This window comes from Crocodylus siamensis, chromosome 3 (assembly GCF_052110815.1).
Source record: "Crocodylus siamensis isolate JL-2025a chromosome 3, ASM5211081v1, whole genome shotgun sequence".
In the NCBI taxonomy this organism is placed as follows: Eukaryota; Metazoa; Chordata; order Crocodylia; family Crocodylidae; genus Crocodylus; species Crocodylus siamensis.
Window position 1 is genome coordinate 66285620 of NC_143397.1, and position 21556 is coordinate 66307175.

Consider the following 21556-nt stretch of genomic DNA (forward strand, 5'->3'; position numbering starts at 1 on the left):
GGTTAACAACCCCTGGCACGCTTGCTAGAGCATGGCACGTGAGGCCGTTTTACTTAGTAGGCCACAATTGGCCTGTGCTACTGGCCACAGAACCCGTGCTGCTCACAGCAGGTGGTGAGGAGGCTGCGAGCAGCCTGGGCTCAGTGGCAGGCAGTGGCTGCCCAGAGCCTAGGCCAGCTGGGGCAGGCAGCCAGGAGGCTGCAACTGACTGGGGTCTGGAGTCCTGGCCCTGCTCTGAGGCCAGCAGCAGCTGCACAAGCACCTCAGGGTACCTGGCAGCAAAGTGGCTCAGGAGCAGTGCAGCCCTACTCCACAAGGGCATGTCTTAAAGGATAGGTACAGGAACCCAGAGGTTTGGGTCTGGAAAAAGGACTGTTACTGGCCACATTTGGTTTCTTTTTTTTTCTTTTTTTTTTCCCTTTTGAGAGTAGTTATTTTGGGAATTAATTGTGGCACAGAAGTGAGACTGAAGTCAGGAAGGTTACCCCAGCCTAGGGGATTAGCCTTGGAATATTGAACATTAATAATACCCAGATACTTGCCCTGAAAGCATGAATGAATTGTAAACGCTGTTATTTTGTCATGGTTAATTGAATGACTGTGAATAGTTTACCTGTGTATCCTTTGAAACTCACTCCACTCTGGGAAGGGAGTTCCCTTAATTTACACTAATGGTGGAAATTTTCTGTCTTGTGCGAGACCTAAACTGAAATATCTTGGCGGTATCCAGAATTGACCAGACAGTGCAGCAGAGGTGCCTGAGCTGCTATCCAACATTATCCAAAATGTCCCTGGACATTCAGATAACCCACCGTAGCAGTTAGAGTTCCAGGCAGCTGTCTTTATACCACCAGTTGACATGTGGATGGGGTGTAGGGGAAGAGGAGTCCCAAGGAAAACACACCACTACATGAGTGTGCCCATGGAGGTACCCATACCATCTTTGGCCCATCCTTTTTTTCCCCTTAAAACCAAAAGCATGACAGGTGAGGTGAGGGTGGCATCCTGGGCACTCGCTCCATCATCGCCTACCCATTCAGGTGGAGACGTGGCAAGGCAGTGTACAGACAAATAATGCATTTGTATTGTAGTATCCCATTAATCTAATATTCTCATCAGACTGATATTCGGAGGATGCTTTGATATTTCACCTATTTTAGAATCTTTAGAACTATAAGTTCATATGTACAAAAAAAAATATGGTTAAAATATCTGGCTTGAGTAAAAAGTTTTCATGATATTGGTCATAATATAGACTTGCAAACATTTGGTGATTTTTGGTTCTCTTTGCAAAGTTTCAGCTATGGAAGAAAATATAGGGTGGTGATGATGTGTATTCTATTTCCATATGGCTAGTGGGCTACCTTAATTCTTTGGTTGTAAGTCACTGACTCTCTAGCTATTTATATGGGCCACTAATTTGTGGCATGATCAGCAGGCTGTCAGCAGGAAGTGAGGGGTGAGGGGAATGGGGAACAAGCTGTCATCTGGGGTTTGCTTGGCGGGATGGGGGGCAGGTGGATTGAAGCTTTCCTGCCTTGTGCTTCCCAATCACTCTCTTCTTTCCAACTCTGAATAGGCAAACCTCAGCCCAGAGCTTACTCCCCATCCCCTCTCCCTTCTCCTGACAGCCATGGAGATGGGAGGGTTGGAGAGGGGCTGGGAGAGAGGGGCAGCTCCTTGGGCTCCTGTAGGCAGGCTCCATTTCCTCCTCCCGCCTTGATGCAAGAGACAAATGTCTGTTGGTTTAGTGTGGTGCTCTAACTCATGGCCTTTTGTCAGAGCTCTGTCAGGACCCCTAGTGTCTTCTACCACCATGCTGGTGTGGGGAGAACCACCCTTGAGCTTTTTTTTCAGCCCCTTCATCCTGAAAAGTTCTATAGTAAAACTCATGATTCCCAGACTAGCAGCAATTCTGCTCTTCCTTGAATCCATTGTGTTAGAGGCCTTGAGATTTAGACCCACTGGCATTTTGTTTTGGTTTAATATCACTGAACTAAAATAGAGTTGAATAGTCAGGAGTAGCTTCCCCAAGCAGAAGGAATATTGTCAGTACTCTGTTCTCCAAAGATAATAGAACGTTCATATGTGTTTAAAGGTTAACACGCTCATCCATTGTTTCCTGCAATGTGTCCTACAGTGTATAATGAAGTTTGGCAGCACTGAAGGTTGAATCATTCAAAAAAATTATTGCAGACTCTTTCTCAGTAATCTGAAGAGCACATGCAGTTTTGAAGTATTATTTTTACTGAATCCTGTCCTGAGAATTCCTGTATGATGTCGATCTTGCATCATATTTGACTTTTCCTTCTTATTTTTTCTTGATGAAATATACTCAGAAAGGAGATATGCTCTATTCAGAGATACAAAGTTGAAGGACCATTTAAGATGTCTTTACGTATGCTGAATTGTATCTTATGCCACAAACTGATCCTCTGAAGCTAGTGGAATAAAATGTTTGATGAAAGTTAAAGCCTCCAGCTCTAGTCTTAAATTTATCCTGTGAAGCAGCAATGCAAGATTCTTTGTCTGGAACCGAATTATAGAAAGTTGGATGAAATAACTAAAAGATAGTATATACAATATTATTTTTATACTATGATTTTTCAATAAGTTATAAAATTATACAGAATAAGTCAGGGTGCTAAAAGCAGAATATTCAGATAATATTCCTCTAAAGCGAGTTGGAAAAAGGGGGAAGAGAGGTGGGTTGGAAATAATGAGAAGATTTAAAACATTAGCAAATGGCAAATGGGACTTATCCTCCATTCTACTGTGCCAGTTTGATTCCATTCCTGATGTAAAAGAGTAAAGAATTAAATCCTTTCTCTTACAGCAATCTAAAGACAAGTGAGTAAGATACTTTTTCAAAATGTTGCTTCCATTTATGCTTTTTTCATACCTTTTGAAATCTGAGAACTAGGTGGCTTATCAAAATTAGTTTTGGTCATTGGTTAGAAAATATTAATATGCAAAGTAGTTCTAATTAAAATGTAATTGGCTAGCTCAAATAAATAGAAAAATCACTACTTACTATGAAAACATAATAGACAAAATTAGAAGCAGTGCTTTTTCTTTCTTTTGTCTTCAAAATTACAGTGATAAACAGTTATGACTGCTGGACGTTTGCATGTATATCTTGCCTATTTTCAAATGTAATAGCACAGAGTAAATTTGAAAGTTAGATTTTTCTACCCTTAAACAGCCAAAGGAAACCTGTGATATATATTATAATATAAGCTTTTTCCCCTCCAGCTTAAGGTTTCCTGGCAAATGCAGTGAGGTGCAATTGCTCCAAGTAGCTTTTTAAAACATTCAAGTTAATGTTGTCCCCACACTTGATAGTTGGCATGGAGGAAAGAGTTCATCGTGTATATTTAGTCTCTTATCCTTTGACAAAATTCCATGTTCATGGGCACTGTAAGTTAAAAGTATCTAGTTAAAATCAAATACCTAGATTAAATAAAGTGCCATTATTTTTTAAAACTAATATTTCAGTCTTTATGAAGGTGCCATATGTATATATCTGTAATCCATTGCCACTTACTTGCTTTTAGACACTTTGAATTGTGAAGTAATTTTTGGCAGGTACTTTTGGAATTTGAAATTAGTTTTGCATTTGCATTGTGCAAGCATCTTTCTACTTCAAGCAGATACATAGTACAACTGATGCCTTTAATTCACAAGGTTTCAAATTGAAGCCAGTTCTGACAGTACAATATAATTTTTATTGGTTGAAATAAAATTAATGGTGTTGGCTGGCATTTCTCAAATTACAGAGGTACGAAATTGGTGTAATTTTTTATTCCCAAAAACTTTGTATCATTGAAGCTCCACAGTGATGTTTGTATAGAGACCTGGATACATGTACAAGGCCTACTGGATGTCTCATGCAACAGCTTTGGCTAGGGATGTATTCTTTCTGAAGCTGATGAATAATATGGAGCCACAAAGGCCTGGGGAGTGTAACAATGTTCAGTGTTTGAGCATCAAAATGCGGGCGGCTGGTGCTCCCTCTCCCCCCATTTTGGGGCAGGTTGCTTTTGGGGGCATATTTTTCAGGCTCAGTAAAAGTGTGGTAAAAAAGGTAACTCCTTTCTCTGTTTCCATTGTTTCCTAACGTTTTGAGTGTTTCTTGAATTTCATGCTTATGGTATTTCTTGGATAATTCTAAACTATAGTCTGTGGTCAGCAGTGTGACAACTAGGCAACACTTGTTTTTGAAGTGCAAGTGATAAGGTGAATATGTGCAGATGACAGGGAGATAATATGTGGCTGAAATGAGGAGTTCACATTAAGGTAGGACTGTAAGGATTATGTTTTTATTGTCAGCTTGTGTTAAGTGCTCTGGGCAGACTTGCTTTTTACAAAGTGATTATTTGGTTCAGTCCATTAAACAAATTTCACAGAATTTGAATATTTGGATTGTCAGCACTTTAAAATAGCATGAAATTGTATTAGTTAATACAGGAAATAATAATTATTCAGTCTTGTCGCACAATGTCTTTAGTGGTAGCTGATAATTGTGTTAGCTGTCAAGGTATTGACTAAGCAGAGTTCTTATTAATTTGGGTATTCCGAGAAATATATTGTACTGTTCTGCGAGCTTGTGTTAAAAATGGACGGGTTGGTATGGCTGATTAAAGGATAACAGGCCAGTATGCTCTTACAGATAATACAGAGAAGGGGCAAGTGGGAGGTACAAAACAAGAAGCTAGTAATATATAATATACTGACAAAAATAGAACTTTGAGACAGAAAAGATAATTTGGTTAAACTGAAAACTGTTAAACTGATGTGTTAACCTAATATACATTTTACATATTCTATTTGATTTTTTTCCCTTTTAAATCTATTTCTTTCTTTTACTTTAAATATCAGAGCAGGGAACTTGGTGTAACATCTAAATAGGACAAACACTGAACCTGGACACCTGAATTCAGTATACATATAGACTTGCTTCTGATGGGTAGGATAGAAGGATATGAACTGAGATCAACATAAACTTCCCCACTCCCATTCCCCACTCCCCCCTGCTCTGCCAAAAATGCAGAAGTGATGGCTTTGGTGCCCTTTTTAAAATTTCTAAATGATATGGGACAGCGTCTCACTGTAAACTATCATAAATCACTGTGTTTTCTTGCACATATATGCCCGGGAATAAGGTATACACCCTATTTTTGAAAGGCAGAGTGAAGGAAAAAAGATCTTTCCTTGTAGTAAATGACTAAGTAGCAGTAATTAAGAAGCCAAGCCTGCTTATTGCTCGACTCCATGTGATGTTGTGTAGAATTTACTTTGGACTTTCACCCAGCAGAAGCTTAAGTGGCAGAAATTGCTGTTACTGTATTTCCTCACTTAAAATGCACATTCCAATTTTCAGCAGCTGTTCTTTGGGAAAAAATTGTGTGGCACTTGAGTACAATAATTTGATGCTGAAAAGAGCCATGTCAGTTTGTGCCAACTGAGATGCTAGCCCTAATTTTTAAGCACTATTAGGGATTTTAGAGATTTTATTTGTAGTTGTTGCTGTTGTTGTTGCTGTTTACTTTCATGAAATTGGTTGGTGATAGCAATCCATGGATGTTTTGGATTTTACATCCTGAAATATTAGATCATTGATGCCTAGGTTTGACCTGTCCAGTGAATATTTAAGTTGTCTTTAAATGCCTGTTATAGAATTACCAAACATAGTAAGGAGCATTTTGTATGTATTTGTTATTCGATGAAAAATAAACTGGCATCTTGTATAACACTTTCATTATTGAGGGTGTCCTAAGAACCACTAAAAGGAGTTTACCCCCTCCCCAGTACTTCTAGCAACGCACACATTAAATATAGTAAGACAACTTTCTCCATGATTCAGTATTTGGTCACAGAGCTGCATTTAGGTTTATTTCTGAGCTTGATTGTTTAATAGATATCAGTCAACAAGAAGCACAAAAAATGCTTGAAATAAAAACTAGTTTGAAAACTCCACACTATCATTTCTGAGCAAGTTCTGCAGTGAAGTCTTCAGCAAAAATGAAAAGCCAAAATCTTGACTGCTTATTTCTATATTAAAGATCATAACATGTTTATTATGAAGAGAAAGTAGGATTGAACAATCATCACCAAAGTTTTAGGCTTGGGACTGAAATGAATCATAAACTGGTGTAAGTGATTGGAAACTGGTTCAAATCTGTAACACAACAGAAGTTATTCAGTAATTCAGTGCACATAAATTGTTTTCAAAATAGCTGAAACTGGTTTAAGATAAATCTGGATGGATGTAGTATCTGACTTAACTGATTTAGGTTAAATCAGTTTAATAAACTTCTGTCCCAGATCCTCTCAAGATGCTAGTAAATTTGCAGTCCCCCAACATCCCTTTGCACCACCCCCCCAAGCCCCCACCTTGCAGGGTGGGCAGGCTAGCCTTGACCCAAGCTGTCTGCTCCAGCCATGCAGGGAGATGTGCTCTAGTGCTTCTGGCTTGGGCCACTGCAGGCATATGTCTGCTGTGGCAGGGCACTGCTGGTACCTGCCACTTTAAGGGCTGGGTCAGGCATCCAGCAGCTGACCTATGATTTTGAGACCTTGCCATATAAAGGCTGCTGCTGCCAGCCCAGGCAGAAATACTGCCTAGCTGAGCTGCAGCAGGAGCAACCAGGACGTAAGGGCAAGAGCTTATGGGGATGGCTAAGAGGCTCTTGTCCTGGGCATGACCTAAAACTTCACCCTGCCAGGCATGGGTGGCCTGGTGGGGCTCTGGAGCCCCCAGGAAATGCCAGGCCAGTTACCACCCTGGTGAAAGGTGGGTCAGGGTGACTTAATAACCCCAGCTCCCACAACTGGGTGGGTAACCCCATAGTAGGGCTGAGCAGGCAGACCCATGATAGAGAGTGGGCTAGATGCTCAAGAAGCCTGACTTGAGGCACCCTTGACTGGGCAATGCTGGGGCCAGGACCAGAAGGGTCAAAAGGGCCAGGGACACACTGCGAGGGATGCCCAGAGCCAAGGGCCTGGGGTTCCAACTGGCCTCAGAGGTGAGGCTAGGGCCTGTGTGACCAAAGGTCCTGGGAGGACCATGCCCAAGAAGGGGAAGAGTACAGGGAGCTAGGTAGCCCGGAGTGATGGTGGAATGGCTGCCTGATAGGAGGGATCCAGTTGGGGTCCAGATTGGAGGATCATGGGGGCCAGTGACACTAAGAACTGTGAAACCATCTGTGAGGCATGGGCTGCAGTGTAGGGAAGGTCAGAGCCACAGATAGTGCCCCCTGGCATCAAGGCATGTAATGTCCCACAGTCTCCTGCCTTTATCACAAGTTTATGGAACAACAAAGTCATGGCAGGAAAGACTGGGCAGATTGCCTATAGAGCCAGGTGGGCAGGCCAGCATGAGATCTGGCCTCGAGAGTTGCCGCCTGTCACATCTTCTGGAATCAAAAGTGAATGTCTGTTCACTTATTTATTATTTCAATCTATGAACACTGAATTGATTTAGCCTTGGACTTTCTGAATATTTGTACTTAGCCTCTATGTTGAGCATACTAATAGGTCCTCAGATACTACCACTATGGACAGTGCCATATAATAACCTACCTTATTTACCCAAATCCAGGACAGTTTCAAATTTAAGATGCCCCCCTCAATAATTAAATTCTATACATAGAATAGTATAAATTTGTTATAATATTTCATGTATAGAATCTAATTACTGGAAGTTTTGTTAAAATTCCATTCCCTCCTCCCACTGCTCTGATGGTTAAAGCAGTGACAGAAGGCAAGGGGCCAGACCCCTGCCTCTTGGTCCCTTTTCTCCCATGTCTGTGTCTGTTACCCTTGCTGCCTGCCCCCTACCCCTTGTCCCCGTGCCTTTTCCTGCCTCTCCACTCCCTGCCTCTCAAACCCTTGCTTCCTCTCTGCAGCCTGCCCTTCCGTTCCTTGTCCCCCCATGCCTGTGCCTGACTCTTGCTGCCTGTCCTCCATGCCTGCCTATCCCTTCTCCCTCCCCGGCTCCACCCTTTACCTTCTACTGCAGCTCTGGTCCTCCAGTCAGCAGCAGTGGTAGTCCTGCCCAACCCCAGCCTGTGTGGCCAGGAAGAACTGGTGGTGGTTTTTGATCAGGCTGGGTCAAGGATGGAGAGACTGAAGCAGAAGACAATGGTAGGGAAAGGGGAGAAGAGGATGGGTGGGGCAGGCTTCAAAGGGGAGCAGGGCCTGGCAGAACATACACAGGCACAGGGGGCAAGGGGTGGAGGGTGCATGCTGCAAGTCCCTCCCCATGGTCTCCCTGGCATTTCCCCTAGCTGTGTGCCCTCTCCCCCACCAAATGAGCTATTTTGGTTTAGGACAGGCAGTGATTCAGCTCTTGTTTCAGCCCCAAGCTTGGAACCAAAGCTAGAACTGACCCGGTATTATAATCTAAAAAACCTCATCTTGGATTTGAGCGAATATGGTATATTAAGACTTAATATTGTAGGACAGCTTTTTGTGGCTTTTTAAATATAATGTATGACCTCAGGATTAAGGAGAGAGAAAAAAGGACTCCAAAGGGTTTGAAATCTTATTGGTATTACAGTTACTAATATCAAGTACTTGTTTAGATCCCAACTTGGTTTCTATGGGAAAATAATAATGTTCTTAAGTCTTATCTGCTCTTTTAAGCTGAATTTGTTTTATTAATGAAGAATGAAACACCATTTTTATCAGTATGAATTATAGATATGAAATGCATCTCTCTTATGCATGGCTTCTTGTTAATAATGAAACTAAGTTGTCTGTTACTTAAATGCTAATATACCACAATTAAATCTTAATCAACTGGCAATAACTTTTACATTATGTGATAATTAAATGTCTATTTTGAACAAAGTATTTAAATTGCTATTCTGTTTCTTGTATGCTAATTGTTGTGCTGCAGTGCTGCAGCCATTTGCCATTAAAGAACTTTGGTTTAGGCTGGGAAAAGTGAGCTTCTATAATTGGAGGGTAAAATAATTCATAACATTGTAGTGATTTCTGACACTGAGTAGTAATGGATTTTGGAGTAGTAGTGGATAGTTGGGCATTGCAGGATGGCTTCTTATTGCCTCCAGTAATGCTCCTGGAGTTTGGATATGTTCTTGACAGCAAACGGCAGGGTATTGCAGAGATCAGAAGCAGGATAAATTAGTCCATGCAGGGCAGTGTGCTGCTGAAATGACTAGGCCTTTGCCACTTCCTGAACTGGCTCATTTAAAACTGGGTTTGATTGCTGTATTAGATTGCAGTCTACTGTATAGACTTCTGTGTGCAACTTGCCTTTCTATATGTGTATATGAAACCTTGAATGGAGATACTCACAAATAGCATGCATGCAGGGCTGTCTCTTCTCTCAGTAACCTCAGCTGAACAGCAGTGCTCAGTTCTCCAGCAACAGCTCTTTTGAAAGAATCAACTGTAGGTTGCAGTCAAGACTAAGACTTCTGCTGCTTGCCACACTGTCTCTCAAAGAATTAATGAAATTGTGTATTGTAGTCAGTTTTAATAATAGTTAAACCTTGTTCACATGCTAAGAAAAGAATGTGAAGGCAAGGTTGCGGTGCCATCTGACAGCTATGGAGCTAGAGCAGTGTTATAGTAATATATGGATTTCTAGGAAAGATTCAGATCTTAAAACCAGTAGCAAGTGAGTTGCTTTCCTTGGTGAGATGGCAGAAGCAAACCATTACTTTCTGAAAAATGTATACAGGCTTCATTTAAAACATTTTTTAGCTCCTTCTTCTGCAAAGAACACATGCTGAATATAAGCTGACACTATGGTGTTATCCTCATTTTAGAGACACTTCCATGCCCTAGAACTGCAGATTTTAACTTTGAAATTGACAAGACTGGTAATTTCAATGTAAAAAGTAGGAACAAATATTGCAAGAAGGATTTTCTGCTACTGGGAAAGATGTAGGGAGAAGCAGGAAAAGGAACTGAAACTACTGACAAAGGAAGGAAACTAGTGAAAAGAAAAGTCATGACTACCTGCCTGATAGTAACCAAAAGGCTAAAGGCATGATTGAGTTGTGTGTGTGTGTGTGTAATGAGCTGCAGGAAAGGTGGATGCCAGATTAGTCTTTTTCCCCTTTTCTCTGGCTAGAGGGAGAGGTGGGGAGGGCTTCAGAGTCTAAGTAACATCCGTTTTGTGATAAGGAAAGATGAGTCTGAGAGTATGGTCTGTAGTCTAAGATGCCTTTCTTGGCCTTTTCAGGTTGGCATCTTCTTATGAGGAGTCAGATTTTTCTCAACAATTTTACTTTTATAATTACTGCTGTATCATAAGATTACAATTTATTTGTGTGTGATAAGGGTAACAGACTAGTGAATACTTTAGTGTAAAGGATACATGCGGGAGGGATAGCACTATCCAAAATTAAAGCTGTTTCCTATTAAAAGAAAGTCTGTGTCCTGAATTGTTTATAACTTTGCAAAATGTTCACTTTTTATGCTGACATTTTCCATGCTGTTTATGCCTCAGGGTGTAGAATTTTTGTTTGTTTTCATTTTGGGGTGGTGGGGGGGGGTGCCTTTTTTTAACAGTCCAAACAGCTTGCCATTTTCTGGGGAAAAGAATCAAGAACTGATTACCTCCTTTCATTTGGTGCCCCTTTTGTTGAAAATCTCTACTGATCTTTCCCCTCAATTTTGGCTTGCTAAACCACAAGTTCCTCATCTAAAGTTGCCCAAGAGTTTGGGTGCTCTAACTGAGGCAGATACTCATGGGGATAGCCAGAAGTCCATGTTACAGAAATGTAGCACTGAACTATTGTGGCAGAACTTAGTCTGGATATTTGAACTCCCATGTTCTCAGTGACAATCTGCTGGTCCTGGGCAAGATGGAGGAGGAAGTCACTTTATTGATAGGCAGAGGAGATGAAAAAGGCCTGTGGATGAAGGGTGAATTGGGACACTGAGTATGGGATAGACATAATCTGGGCCTGCTGCCTCACACGAGGGACAGAGAAACTGTAACTGGGAACTGGAGATGGAGTTGGCAGAGAACTAGGGCAGGTTGTGTGAGGAGACTGGGACTAGAATGTAAAGTCGGGGCAGGTAAGGGTAATGGAGTTGAGAGGGATGGGTAGAAATTGTGGGCTTCCTCTTCACAGCCCACAATTCCTGTGTCTTACTATTTTTCTTAACAGATTATTTGCAGAGCATGCTTGTGAGCTGAAAGGGATATTATGTCCATTTTACAGATGGGGAAACTAATGCATATAACGAACTTAAAGTAAAAATATCTTTTAATTTCAGGTACTCAATTTTTATAATACTTTAGACCTGATTTTTTTTCATTCTTTGCATTATGTCATAGCACTTCATATGTCCAACGCTCATCTCCTGTTGGCTTTCATTTCAGCTGTGTTGCTCAGAAAATCAGAGATCAGGCTGCGTTCAGAAAATAAAGAACAGATAAGTAGTGACCCTCAATGAAAGTCTTACCAATGTGACTTGTCCAGTATTACAGAGGAACTGTATGTTAGAAGCAGAAATAGTTAACCAACCTTCTCTTTCTGTTTCCACTTATTCTATACCTTCTAGCATTGCCAAGAACTAAGTCAAAACTAGGGAACTATTCAAGAGTTTCCTCCATTATTTGACCCTGACATCCTCAGACTAGGCATATCCTGTGCACTGAAGGGATCAGTGGTTCCGTGAAAAATGAGCAATGTGTTCTAAGGCTGTATTATAATACATGAGTGTAAGGTGGCAATTAAGGTTGTAGTGGCAAACTTAATTCTGGAATTCCTGAAATTTTAAGTGGTTGAATTTTTAACTTTAATGTTCTTTTAACATGTTTTTTGTGCATGCGTTTGTGTTTACTGTAAGAAAGATGAAACTCTTTTTTTCTAGAACCAACAAACTGGATGAAACAAAGCAGTCCAGTTCAGTATACCATTATCTGGCTTTGTGCATTTGTAGGAAGAGGAAAAACTTATGTTTTAGATAATAGTGGCTAATTATGACATTATTCTACATTTTAAAAATGTTGGGGTTTTTTTCTCCCTAAAGCAGTGATTCTCTACTGTGGTGTTGTGGCACCTTGGCGTGCCTTGAGATCCTTTTGAGGGTACCATGGGGTACCGCACAATGTTAGCAAAGTTAGGTGTGTGAGCCTGATTTGCAACTTAAAAATGTTTCTATTATTTTCATTATAGTCAAAAGATGAGTTAGAACTAAGAATTGGCATTTTTAATGGATACCTTGAGACTAAAAAAAGGTTGAGAAGCACTGCCCTAAAGGAAAAGTTGTAACCTGTAGTTCTAAAAAAGGAAAGATGCTACCAGCTCAGAGATTTTGGGACTTCAGTTTGTGTTACCCTTTGATCCCAAGTCCCTATTTTGAATGAATTGTAGAAGCAGACCCTTGTGCCCACATGGAGCCTCGCTGATTTTTAAAGAGGTCAGACTAATGTGGATATCCAAATACAATATATCGGGGCTTTAGTAACCTATGGAAAATGTTTTTAGTTAAGGGGTTTATTTTAAAGCTTAATTTTAAAATTATTTGAATTAAAACATGTCTGTAGCATGTGAAATTACAATGAGACAACATCTCACACCTAGAAATCATTTAAAAATCAGTTGATATAAAACATTTTTTTGAACTTGTAAAAATTCTGGTATGTCTTTTTGCTAAGGAAAATTGAAGTTCTTTTTACCAGCATTTAGTGATGTGTTTTGACAAAGGTAGACTTTCTGCTGAAATGTTCGTGCTGCTGAGCTAGGCTACTGGCACGGCAGTTCCCTGGAATGTGGAGTGGAAGTAGCTCTGGGACTCCCCCTGTTCCTGCATCAGTGGGGAAAAGCAGCCAAAGGGGGGCAGGCAGGAAGGCAGGTAGTGGGGGGGAAGGGGGCAGGCACAAGGGTATCAAAGGGTGGGGGTTGCACTGCTTGCCCTCCAGCCCCTGTTTTACCCCCTACCTGCCTCCCCTGCCCCTGTTTTCCTGCAGTGATGGGGAAATAAATTTAAGATCTCCCTCCAATAACTAGATTCTAGATATGGAAAATTATAACAAATTGATAATTTTCCATGTCTAGGGCCTAATTACTGGGGGTCGTCATAAATTTGAAGTTGTCTTAAATTAGGTGTGTAGTCCTTTTGTTATATACTGAAATAAATTTATATATTATATTGTATGATAGAGTAAAATATGACGTACAGGAATCATTTCCCATCTATCAACCAAAGATAGGCCAGCTTATTATTTGCCAGGTCACATAGATATGATGTTTTTAAAATAGTCACTATATCCATCAATCTCCCTGTATGTTCTCCTATTTCTATCACTGGTTACTGTCTGTTCTTTCTTGCTGTAAAGGTAATGTTTCTTCTCCCATTGTGTATCATTGGGGAAAATAATACTAAGCTGTTATTCCAGCATTAGTTTCAAAATGTTTGTCATTCCTGAACTGTATTACATCTTAGAGGCAAGAATAGTGACATTCTATGCCCCACATTTAGCAAAGGATTAATCAGAACCCAGGAATAATAGGTAAAAGGAAATATGAAGTCAGTTCTGTATTTAGAGGTAGTAAATCCTCTGAATACCTACTGTAGTCACTACTGTCACTTATGTTGTGCTTTAATCAGCATTTTCTGTGCACAGAGGTCCATGTGAACCTTTTCTTATATAGCTTTGTGCCTTGAAACTTATGGGTTTTTTTTTTAACTAATGTATGTCTGTTCAGAGTCTCTGATAGCCACATTTACACTTTAAACAAGTGACCGATGGACAAACAGTTTTGTGTTTCACTGAATCTGGAATTTGATCAAAATAACCATCCCCAGAGTGAAACTGCAACTAGCTCCTTTGAAAACTTGGATTACTTTTAGCTCAGATTTGTAAGGAAACTCAGAAGAACATAACTTCCCTTTGGTCTGATTTGGGGATTTTGCAATAAAAATAATCTTGCAACTCTGCTTGTGATATTTCCTGAGAGAGACATGACAGCAGTTTGAAAAGGAATTGCTGTATGGCATTATCTATAACCTAAAGTCAATTCTATCTACGAAATGGGGACAATAATACCTCCCTTGCCTCTGAGTATTGTGAGGATAAATATATTGAAACTTGTAAGTTTAGGTGGTATGGGAACAGGGCTCATACAAGTACCAAAGGCCATTTGTACACTCCACAAAATTGGCCTTTACAGCACCGTAATGCCCTTTTGCACCACTTTAATGGTGCAGCTGTTTGCACGTATCAGTAGTGTAATGTGCTTTAATGGCAGGCTGTTTGCATTGTCAGTGGCATAATGCATGTTAAATAACTTTAGGATGTAGCAAACTAAAACATGTCTGAGGTAGTTTAGTTTGCTGTGGAAGGAAGCACTGGGCCCTGTGTATCTCCGGGGCTGTGCAGGCAGCCTGGTGACAGCCTGTATAAGCAGGCTCCAGTGAAGGGGGGGAGGCGGGAGGAGCGGCAAGCCTAATCTCTTTCTTTTTTCTCCCTGGAGCCTACCTGCCTGCCTGAAGGCCTGATGCTTCTCTCCACAGCTGTAGTGCCCTACAGGACAGCTCAGGCCAGGTGCTTGCGGATGGGTGCTGCCACTGCTACAGAGGGAAGCACCAACCCTCCGTGCTCTGCTCTTCCTTCAGCTCAGGGACCACTCAGGCCACCAGCAGCTTGCCCTCCCCTCCGCACTGCTGGAGAGACAGGTAAGGGTCGGGCCTGAGCCTTGTGTACATGCCATGGGGGTTTACTTCACCCTAAATTGAAGCGGTGTTTTTAAAGACCTACCACTTCAATTTAGGGAGAATTAAACCGAAGTATACCCTCATGGTGTGTATAAATGCCCAAACATAAATGAATAGACAGACTTTATTTAGCACCTTAGGGCTATTTCTCTGGTATGCAGAAATGCTGACAGTTGTAAAGGTATCAGTTATGGTTTAATGGAATCATTGAAAATGAGTTTTTACTTTAAACTTTTATGAATAATTACTGTAGACATTTCTTTCATAAGATTAAACCTACTCTTTCAACATTCATCTGATATTTTTGCACCAAGGTAGTAATGCCATAGCAACTGTATGATGAGATTACACAATCTGCTAGTTCCTGTTATTCATAGCAAATTCAAAATATTGTGTTTAAAATATTATGGGGAATCCACTTTCATATTGCAGAGTTGTTTTAAAATAGAATGTGTTTACACATAGCTTTGTCAAATATATCTTGTTACTATAGAGTGTCATATAAAGGAAGCATCCACATGACAGTCCACTTTATTGGAGGCCTTTGAAATGGGGCGATACAACTAGATTGTATAAATAAATGCTTAGAAATGGTAGGATTAGTGCACTAAAAATGATCTGTGTCTGTTTATTAAGTATAGTAAAATCCCTGTTATCTGGCATGAGTGGGGAATGGGGGTGCCAGTAACTTAAAAGTGCTGGTTACCTGAAGCACAGAGGTTTCTAGCTAGACATGGAGCAGAGGCTTTGGCAGGGTGGAGGGGGTGGTGGCAGCTGTACATGGAGTGGGGGGTGGGGGTGGCAGTGGCCACATGCAGAGCGGTGGCAGTGCAGGATGGTGGGTGGCGGTGGCAGCCACCAAGTGCAAGCTTTCTTCCCCCTACATCTGGCCAGAAATTCCAGTGAATAGTGTTACTCAAATGTTGGATAACAGGGATTTTACTGTAGTACTATTAGAAGGTCATTGTAGTCACTGTAGTCTAGGAAATATACAAGTGGGCAGAGGTTGTTTGTTTGGGTTTTTTTGTATCTTTTATTGGGGAAACTGTATAGATTGGACCAACCTATACCATTGGCCCAACGAAAGATGCCTATTTTCTAGCATAGCTGATGCTATATTGAAAGAAAATATGGGGAAGATTGCTTGCAGATGGTACTACAAAGGAGAGAGGTTGATGTGAGGAGATAATTTTCAGTATCTATAAAAGATGAGTGTGCCACTTCAAATAGGTTGGGCCTGTGATTGACATCATCTCAGAAATTAGTGCTCTGTTTAGAGTGTATCATTTTGATTGGTTATATAGCAGTATTTAGTTACATATCATATATATGTTGATTCTTCATAATGTTCCGGAATCAATATGCCAAATCTTTTATACAACAACACATTTGGCTTAATGCTGATCATGTTTAGCTACATACTGACTGTGCCTTCAATTCGTCTGTACCAGCTGCTGGATATAACTCTTTTATTATATGTAACAGGGAATTCATGGAATATCCCTGAATGTATTTCATGTTACAGGTGAAGCAGGAGTGCATGCCAATGTATTGGGCCAAATTCTGGCATGTAGATGTTCCCTAAAACAAGTACAATAGCAAAAGCAGTGTTAATATACGCCTCTATTGTAGCTGGAAAAAGCCATGCAATATGAAGAGCAAGAGTAGGGACAACCCTTTCAGAAATGACCTATCACAGTAATAGGGGAACATGGCTCTTTGAAATACATGGAACACTCACTCTACTCCCAAGTCTGACTCTATAATCTACCTCCACAGATTTGGTCTCAGAGGACCTAGCATGGCTATTTTATACATCTGGAAGGATGAATGAATTTGGGCAAAAACATCTTGATTCTTTCTTACTTTTACCCTACATGCTTTCCTGGAGAGAGTATACAGCCATTAGTTAAAATTTGACTCGGTATTTATTTGTTGAATGAGTTAGATTATTTCATTACTGTCTTCCAGATTGAATGCATTGGGTTTTCATTTATTTATTTTATTGCGTAAAATTTAGTCCTTTTTTCTGGAACACTAATGAGTAAGAAGCTATAAAATAATTGTATGGTAAACATGGTATTTACATAGCAGGAAAAATATGTTTTCTGTTAAAATAAATTAAAACATTTTTGTAAAACCCTTAAAATGCCAAACTTGATTCAAACAATGTTTATTTAGATTCCTAATTCAGTACAGTGTAAAACTGGGAGAGTAATACTAACCTATAAAGGGAAGACTTGGCTGTTTCCTTTGTAGCCATTCAACTGATTTTGCAGTACTCTTTCCATACTCTAATCCCCCTCACTACTTACAAATACTCTTATCTTCTATTCGTTCTATGTTTCTCAATATGCTTAAGATGTTGACTTCCCTGTCTCCTGGTCCCAATTTATATATACTGTTTGTGTTATGATATATGTGTTCTTAATGCTTATACCCATTGACTAGGATGCAAGGTGTTTTCTTCTTGCAGAGAAACGATATAGCTCCTTAATAGGTTGTCAAGATGCATAAATGTCTACTTCTATTTACTTAAAATGTTGGAAAGCTACAAATTGCAAAAGCAACTTTGCTTTTTTAACCCCTTTTCTAAAATGATGGTACTAGTTTAAAAGTTGTTATTGAATGTTCTTCCCTTACTCATAAACTTAGCCATTTAAAATCAGTTTTCCTAGCTGAATGTGGGCAGGTGAACAAATAAGAAAAGCAAAGAAAGGTGGTAATGAAGATTATAAATTACTTTAAAATATTAGGGTAGGTAGTGATTGTCACTGTGGGGTTTTTTTCATATTGTAGGGATAGATTCAGATCTTAGGCTTTAAGACAAGGTTGGCTAGACTAGTCTTTTTCATCTGTTTGGCTGCAAGAAGTGTGAGTAGTATTATGTGAGTAGACTCTTATGGCTCCTGCCAGGAGGAGCCAGCAGAGATGCTTTCAGCTGGATAGCAAAACTTCACTTTCAGAGTCCTTTTGGATACATTGTTAAATGTAAAACACAACATATCCTGAAGATTAGCAGACTGTATATACCAGAAACAGTTGGAACAGAAAAGAAGACAAATCAAAATGGGACAGATGCACAGCAGGAAAAATGCACAGCAAGTAAAAGTGAAGAGCCAGAACTACTTTACTATGATTTAATTCAAAACCAGTTGAAATTATGGAAGGGGCTAAACCTAGGTGTCAGGTGATTACCAGTTAATAGACTGCCTGGTTGGAAGGTGGAGCAAACTGGTAAATGAGGGCAGAGCCACAAAGAAAGTTAAAAACCACAGGAGCAGACTGCAAAAGAGGAGAGGAGACTGCAATGCTGAGGGAGATGCAGAGACTAGGTTGTCTCTCTGCAGTCAGAAGAAAGACACCAGGATGTAGTTTTGTTTGTTGTTTGCATGAATGCTTGTTTTGTTTGCTTTGTTTGTTTTATTTACTAGAGGGACAAGTTTGCCCTCCCCCCCCTTAAAACAAACTGGCTGGAAACCCTGAACACAGAGCTACTAGCCTTGATGAGGAAGCTGAGTGAGTGACCCACTTACAGGCTCCAATTAATTTAACTGTGTTTTTGATTAAATTCATGATACCTTACTATTTGAGGTGTCCACAGCAGCCATGTTTTCCCATAATCTTTTAGCATCAGTAAAATCAAATATGAATGCAGATCTGGTAATGGAACATAACAGGATTTGAGGAATCAAAATGAAGTTCAAAGTATGCGATAAACCACATAATAGCAAGGGTAATCCAGCTGGTTTTAGACATTTCCCACAGTCCTAAGGTTCATGGACATTAGTTAATGTTACATATTACTTGTGTGTTTTTAGATTATGACATTTCTCCTAAAATTCTGAGGGCAAAAGTACAACTTGTTAGACACCGTTACTAAGGGTCTTAACCTGTCTTGTGTAAATTAGCAGTTTTGGTCATGACTTTTGGACGGTAGGATTTTATTCTGATATGAGAAACCCCAGATGAAGTAGGATGTTAATTCTACACTCCAATGGTTGTGATATTTGAAATGAGTTTGTCATTCACTTAGAAAGCTGAGTTCAAAGGCAGTTCATTCATAATTCAAATGAAGATATGAAACAGCTTGTGGCTCTTAGTGGAAATAAATTCTTCCCGTAGCAGAATGTTGCAATTTTTTTACATTCTGAATTTTTAGCTTGCAGGCAAACTTGGAAGAGTCAGAGTTGTGGAAAACGTATATTTCCCCTTAATGGTGGGAATGGGACTTTCTTGTTTGGATGCTAGGATAACAGAGACTTAAAGCTCTTTTAGATTCCTTTTTGGTGAAATGATCCTACAGGTGAAATTTTGCTGTACCTTTGGTGATGATGATGATTGTTTCTGTGTCATATATTAATTACTCTGAAAACCTAACTCTTTGGGAACTGTCTAGTTTCCATGGGTATATCATCTGAGAATTGGCTGTTTGAGTTTTTTAATAATTCAGAGAGGGGATGGTAGTGGGAGAGGCTTGTATGGGTGTCCATTAGCAGAGAATCAGAGCCCTGCTTTTCCTCCCTTCTCCCTGCTAGTAAGATTTACTCTTCATCAGCCTATAATTTTTAGAAGGCAAGACTCCCTACCACCAGTGCTAGGATTAGCTCAGAGTTGCTGCAGCTGGATGCACAGATGGGTCAAATAGGACACACTTAAGGAGAAGAAAACCAGCTGGAAACTAAAATGGGAAGGCAGAACTTCAACACAGATGAGAAAGAGACAGGAGGTGTTTCTGTCCAGTTTTGACACAGAGGAGCAAGTAAACATTCCTAGTTATAAAAATTAAATCTGAAGTGTTTAGCTACAAAGCATGCAATGGTAGCTATATGTTCAGAAATATTTAATGACTGTTTTGACATCAATGATCTGTTTCCCTGCATGAATTTTAAAAATAGACTGAAGTGACTCATGCTTTGGAAAAATCGGAAATTGTCAGTAAACAGCAATATAATCATTCACTGTATGTACAGTGTTGAAAAGTAATGGGAAAACTAAAAGCATCATTCCCCTAAAGGTAGACATAATGAGTCTTATTAATGCATGGCACAATCTGGTGTATAATCTACAATTTTGATCGCAAGTCATTACAGGGGAAGAAAATGGAAAATAATTTTGCAGTCAGAGGGTTTTTTTTACTGTTAAACTAATTCTTGCTCCTTAGCTTCCAAAAGCATCTTAATATAAGCTTCATTTATATATACTTTCTTTCCTTATACACATTATCTGCCTCTTTTATTAATTAACTTTTATCCTATGAATTGTATGTCTTAATAGCATGTTTTTTAATCTAGGAATAATCTATTTGATTAGATGATTTAGGAGCAAACCCTCTTCTTTTTCGAAGCTCCTGTGTGCAATATGAAATGTTTACTAGCTTTATGTAACTATCCAGTGTCATCCTATTTTGTGTTCCTTTGTAAATATTGAAAATATTTCAGCCAACATTTTATAATATAATTTGTCTCCCACCCCCTTTTGGAAACAAACAAAAAAAAGAAAGTCCAAAAGAATTATTTGATTTGTCAAACCTAAAAATGTTACATAGATTTTATTGACTAGCATGCACCTCAAAGGCTACTTTTGACAAGAGTAGATTTTACTGTTTATTCTGTGACACTAATTAAAATTATTTTTCTCAAAAGCTTGTGAACTGATTAATAATAGCAATAACACACACCAGATTCATGAACATCATATTTTTATATAGCACCAATGTATTCTAGGTGCTCATAGACAATACAAAGGACCATGTTTCTGCTACACAAATCTTGAAAGCTATGGCCCTCATCTTCCAAATACTGGTGCATTTAACTAGATTCATGGGTAGTTCCACTGAAGGCAATGAAGACAAGTTGCATGAAAAATGTAAGCACATGCTTGGGTCTGGTTATTTGCAGACCCTGGCCTCTATTGAGACATATTGACATGCAGTATTTATAAACATTCCTTCCCATCTTCTCAGTTATCATAAATATTTTCCTGCATTCACTGTAACCTGTGTTGTGTAGAATTATATTGCTGCATGATAACCAAAAACTGATTTTTAGAAAAAGTTCATGGTCTACAATAATCATTAAAATAAGAGGGATAAATGGTTAACACATACTTTTTAACTAGATGTAGAGTAAAAAAATGGATTTGCAAATGTATCCTAAGCTTAAAGTGTTTCTGCATTTTAGTGTCAGTACTGATGGTTTGTAGTAAATATATCCCCTAAACTTTGCATTTTTAATCTCACCAATTCAAAAAGTTTTCTCAGTCTGCCCCTTTACCTTTAGAGTTTTAGGACTCATATATATGTTGTAAAAATAAGAGAAGCATCATATTATATGACACGCATGTCATACATGGCACATTTGCAGCAAAGTGAAGTCAGTATGACTCTTTCTGTTGACTTCAACACCTAATAAAAGGCCTGTCAAAGAAACAACATAGGGCTGATTTTAACAAGCTGCGTAACTTGTAATACTCGGTAATTTCCAGTAGAGGGTTTAATTATGATAATTTATTCATGAAGAAGCATTTGTAATTTGTCCCATAGACCTAGAGGTCTGTTATGGGGGTTAACAATACTATGATGTGTGTGTTGTTTTTTTTTATTGTAGTAATTGCAACTAAATTTATGCATCTGAATTTTTAGAGCAATATAAAGTTAGGAAAGACTTGTGATAATTTTTGTGGTTGTTGAAGCTAGTTTTACTGGAAACCAGGGGGTCAAACTTGATCACCCCCATCCCCTTGGACTAGATCTGGACCTGACAGCAGTAGCTGTTGCTTGCTCCCATGGGCGACCAGTGCCTCCTAAGTCGGGGGGCAAGGGGGCGAATGGGAGACATGTCCC

The 21556-nt window shown here is 39.6% G+C and overlaps 1 protein-coding gene across 6 annotated transcripts in view; it reads left to right on the top strand.

The window, feature by feature from the left end:
- Window positions 1–21556, top strand: part of PRR16 (proline rich 16) — a 298326-nt gene that overhangs the window by 12676 nt on the left and 264094 nt on the right. For 2 of the 6 annotated variants that reach the window (XM_090038443.1, XM_090038447.1), the window contains exon 2: window positions 14512–14673. The exons of the other annotated variants lie outside the window; for them this stretch is intronic. The gene's annotated coding sequence lies outside the window, so the exon portion shown is untranslated. The remainder of the gene's footprint in view (window positions 1–14511; window positions 14674–21556) is intronic. 6 annotated transcript variants of the gene reach the window in all.